The 5,127-nt window shown below is 40.9% G+C and overlaps 1 pseudogene; it reads right to left on the bottom strand.

Moving 5' to 3' along the window:
• Window positions 1-4,337: 4,337 nt before the first annotated feature.
• LOC126196111 (5S ribosomal RNA) lies at window positions 4,338-4,455 on the bottom strand (annotated as a pseudogene).
• Window positions 4,456-5,127: the final 672 nt, after the last annotated feature.

Genomic DNA, 5,127 nt, shown 5'->3' on the forward strand with positions numbered 1-5,127 from the left:
CTGCCCTCGTACTTAAGAAGACCTCGAGCCACTCACACATCTGATAACTTATTCCATATGCTCGTACATTCTTTGTCTGCAATGGGGTACCGTGTCAAATGCTTTCCAGAAATCTAGAAATATGGAATACGCCTGTTGCCCTCCATCCCTTGTTTGCAGTATATCGTGTGAAGAAAGAGCGAGCTGAGTTTCACGCGAGACAAAAGGGAATATAGTTAACTAAACGCGCGTAAGACAACTGAGGTGATATTTGTGGTTTTGAACTGTACTTAGATGACAGACATATTGTCGAATTACTAAAATACCCAGATTGTTTTACACAGTAGTGAAACGAAGACAGTGATGTTGATACTGTCATTATGTGACGGGGTTAGTGATGTACGAAGATGGCCATATTCACAATTGATCTGAAACACATTTTCTGTAACAGGACCTTAGAAAACGTGGCGGGAAACAGCTAACGATGATTAGGGAACATGAGGATGGAGACATGATGGAATACGCTGACGTTGTGCTATTTTTAGGTGCACAAAAGTGTGTATGTCATTGCTGACTGCATTTTTGGGAATGAACGTGTATTAAATTAGCAATTTTCCATGGCGACTTTTCTGGCGTAGTGTTAATGAATTATATATAAACAAACCTTCCTCGTAAATTAGTCTATCTATTAGTTAAAACCATACCAAAATCCCTACGGTAGTTCCTGGGATGAGCTTCCTCATGGAGACAGCAAAATGCGCCGGGGGAATTTAATTTAGAATACATATAGGTTTATAGCGGAAGATGATGGACATGGTATGGAAAATGGGGTGTTACGCTCATAGCGCAACAGAATACTTCGATTGCAGATTATAGCCCGCATCTCGTGGTCGTGCGGTAGCGTTCTCGCTTCCCACGCCCGGGTTCGCGGGTTCGATTCCCGGCGGGGTCAGGGATTTTGTCTGCCTCGTGATGGCTGGGTGTTGTGTGCTGTCCTTAGGTTAGTTAGGTTTAAGTAGTTCTAAGTTCTAGGGGACTTATGACCACAGCAGTTGAGTCCCATAGTGCTGAGAGCCATTTGAACCATTTTTTTTGCAGATTATAGTATTGAATATTGGCTGTGTGGACTAGGTAGGTATTAAGGCTAATATGCAGATTTCGAAGATGAAAGAGAAGGAAGTGTAGGAACTGGACGACTTGAAGAAAAGTGTGAGTTGGAGTGGATGCAGAAGACGAGTCGAAGTTCATCCCTTCAAGGGATTTGTAGGTTTAGGGTGTGCAGAGATATAGGTAGCTTTGGTATTAATTAGGGTGGAGGAAATAAAGAGTTTTGTAGCTATAAGGATGCAGACACCATGGAGAAAACTTGTTAGTTAAGAATTATTGGTGCATGGTAAGGGCTAGTCCGAAATACTTAGCAGTATGAAAGATGAACTAGTTTTCTTATAACTCATGAAAAGAAGTTTTTTTCTTGGTGTTTGAGCCACCTTTCCCACAAATTCTTTACCCGCCTCGTCTTTTCTGAACATTTTTCCTCGCAATGACTCCTTGAGTGCATCAAAAAAGTGAAAACTGGAGGGTGCCAAATCTGGACTGTAGGGACGATCAGACAGTATCTCCCACCATCTTTTTAAATGTGTGTTGGATCAGCTGGGTGGTGCGAGGGCGACAATTGTCTTGTAGCAATATCATGTCTTTGGGATCCGCGAAGTTTTTCTCTCGTTGCTGGTTGCATTTTGTTCAAATGGTTCAAATGGCTCTGAGCACTATGCGACTTAACTTCTCAGGTCATCAGTCGCCTAGAACTTAGAACTAATTAAACCTAACTAACCTAAGGATATCACACACATCCATGCCCGAGGCAGGATTCGAACCTGCGACCCTAGCGGTCGCTCGGTTCCAGACTGTAGCGCCCAGAACCGCACGGCCTTGTTCATCAGCATGTCTAACAAGTAGGTACTGTTGATTGTGTTCTTATCTTCCAAATAATCACAAAAGGCGACACCTTGGGCATCCCGAAAGACGTTCAACATGACTTTCCCCGCAGAAGCTTGCGTCCTGAATTTCTTTCGGGCAGGTGAGCTGATTTTCTTCCACTTTATGCTTTGGCTTTTGGACAAGTTTCATCGCACGTTAAAATGTTCATGGGCCACCTTCCCCTTCATAGCGTTTTTCAGGTCTGTACACACTTTGATTCTAGTAATCTTGTGTGGTTTCGGGACCGACTTTCTACTTCTTTTGCTGTACTTGAACTCGTTACTGATAACTTTTTGAACTATACCAACACTTACTACAAACGTTTTGTTTTTTGCTACATGTTCAACAGCAACACTTTAGTCTTCACGAATAGTGTCGTCAATGGGGGTTTCAAGCGAAAGAGCTGACACTTCAACTGGCCGGCTAGTACGTTGCCTCTTATACCCTCTTATAAAAATTTACGATGTTCGTACAACTTTCACCATGCTGTCAAATCATTCGATAAAAGATTGTAGCCGGATTTTCAACTTCAGATAGCAAAGTAATGTGGAAACTTCAAGCCGACACACCATTCTTGAAATGTCATATTGGGGTAATAAACAAAACAATTTTACCAATCAGCTATTCTCAGCTCATACAAGTGATGCCAACCTGAAATCATAGAAGTAAAAAACTCCTCCTACAAACTATTTCATTTCTACATCAGTTTTGTCTCTCGTATTATACTGTGTCCCTCGTTGATGGACGAGAGGAGACCTGAACCACTAAATCGTCTGATCGTGAGGAGAAAAACTTATCTGGATTAATTTACAATTTACATTTTTTAACCAATCGATAATGAGATAGAAGTAATTTAGGAGGGAAACGTGGGGGAGTTCGTGAACGCCATGGGAAGTGGGAAGTGTTGCCGGATAATCTGAAGTGGCAGGTGAGGGGCGTAGGTTTGCCTACCGTATGCTGTTTGCATAATATTTAGGAAAGTGGACTGGGCAAAATCTTGACGCATGATAGTAGTAGGATACAAGATACGGTAAGACGTGTGGCTGATTGTGACAGGTGCAGGACAATGGTGGGGGAAGAATGCAATAGTGCAGCTAACATGGAGACTGTAACTCTGTAGTCTGAAAAATACTTGAGAATGCCGATTCTGGTCTAGGTTCTTTGAATGTCAAGGGAGACTAATTAATGCAAATGATCTCAGTAAAGTGAAAAGTTAGATCATTTATCGAGTTCTCAGAGTGTAATGATTGGATAGGAATGTTGATATGTACTGAAAGATTGGTTGCGTAGAGAGTCGTTGTAGGATCTTGCTGACTGCAGACATGTGGTTGATGGACATATAGAATAAGTTACAAGAGGAAGTTTATATGATTTTAGGAAACGGAAGGACTTAATTGGTTTCCACTGCTCTGTGTAATAACCTATGCAAAGGATAGGATTTTAAAGGATAGCGCGGTTTTAGTGGTAGACATTGATACATTATTTTGGATGGTGGTCGGAACATTTCGGTTTCTAGCAACTGTGTCTGTTATGTTCCTAACTGTGATGGGTATTTTTAGTCCTGCTTGTGAGGCGAAGTGTAGCTCAGTCATCTGAAGGAGTTTATATTTCTGGTTTTTTGGCATTAAAGAAAACATATAATAAATGGTTTTATGGTGGCACATAGACTAACAGATAAAGGCTAACCATGATTGTCAGACTGACATGGTATGATACATTTTTACCTCTGCATTTTCGTATTTACGTAGTCTGAACAAAATTCCAGTTCACTCCATGCTAGCAAATATTCCTTTTGGACTGGAGACATTTTCAAGTACACCAAATAGCTGGAGACGAAGAAATAAATACTTCTCATTAATAACAAAGTTACACACCCAACTGGTACTTACAGGAAATGGAAAAGACTAAATCAGGTTTGCAATGGTATCATAATTATCAACATACGTTTACGGCAAACAGGCTCCTCTTGAAATACATTAATTTACAAAACTTGATCACATATACAGACTATCTCTTGGGCTCGCCTGACTGTATTTTATGTCATACTGAGCAACTTTTCATTTAGATGGACTAACAAGAAACGGATTCAGAACATTGAATTTTGCGAAAAATTTTTTATTTGGTAGCATGGGTCAGTCTCTTAACAGTGTCGACATCTACTCTAGTAAATCAACTTAACTCACGCCGTCTACGGACCACAAGTGGTCCATCGGTACCATTCGGCCGCCGTGTCATCCTCAGATGAGGATAAGGATAGGAGGGGCGTGTGGTCAGCGCACCGCTCTCCCGGTCGTTATGATGGTTTTCTTTGACCGGAGCCGCTACTATTCGGTCGAGTAGCTCCTCAATTGGCATCACGTGGCTGAGTGCACCCCGAAAAATGGCAACAGCGCATGGCGGCCCGGATGGTCACCCATCCAAGTACCGGCCACGCCCGACAGAACTTAACTTCGGTGATCTGACGGGAACCGGTGTATCCACCGCGGCAAGGCCGTTTACATAACTACTCTAGTAGCGTCACAAAAACTCCAGGGAAACTATAATTCAAAATAAAGAGATAACCAGGAGCAAGATAACTGACGAAACACTTGAACACATCAAAGAAGAACAGAGAATACAGAAAAAGTTCGTGATAAAGATTGCAGAACCCATCAGGACCCAAATCAGTTCACACCAACACTGACTAACAAACAAACACAAACACACACACACACACACACACACACACACACACACACACACACACACACACACACATTTCACGTGGAAATCTCATCATTTCATGTGGTAGAACTGTACAAATTATTTTCTGTTGCTTCATTGGCAGTATATTTTTACTAGTAAGTGCTACATCTTGTGTACTCTAGCTCTGAGTTTGTTATGTGATGTCCCAAAACATGTAAATGTATGTAATTCGTAGTCATTAGATTTCATTAAAGGAAACTAAAGAAGAATTAAACTTCAGGGAGGAAAGACAGTAAGATTACCTGATGACATTGTAATTCGCCCAGATACAGTATAACACTTAGAATATCATTTGAAAAGAATGGAAAGCGTTTATAAAATTGGTTATTTGTTGAACATCAAATAAACTAGAAAAAGGATAATGGAACTAATCAAAGTAAATAAAGTGATTTTAAGAAAAGAGATAGAATATAATAAGATTAGTAC

The sequence above is a fragment of the Schistocerca nitens genome, chromosome 7 (genome assembly GCF_023898315.1).
Source record: "Schistocerca nitens isolate TAMUIC-IGC-003100 chromosome 7, iqSchNite1.1, whole genome shotgun sequence".
Lineage (NCBI taxonomy): Eukaryota > Metazoa > Arthropoda > Insecta > Orthoptera > Acrididae > Schistocerca > Schistocerca nitens.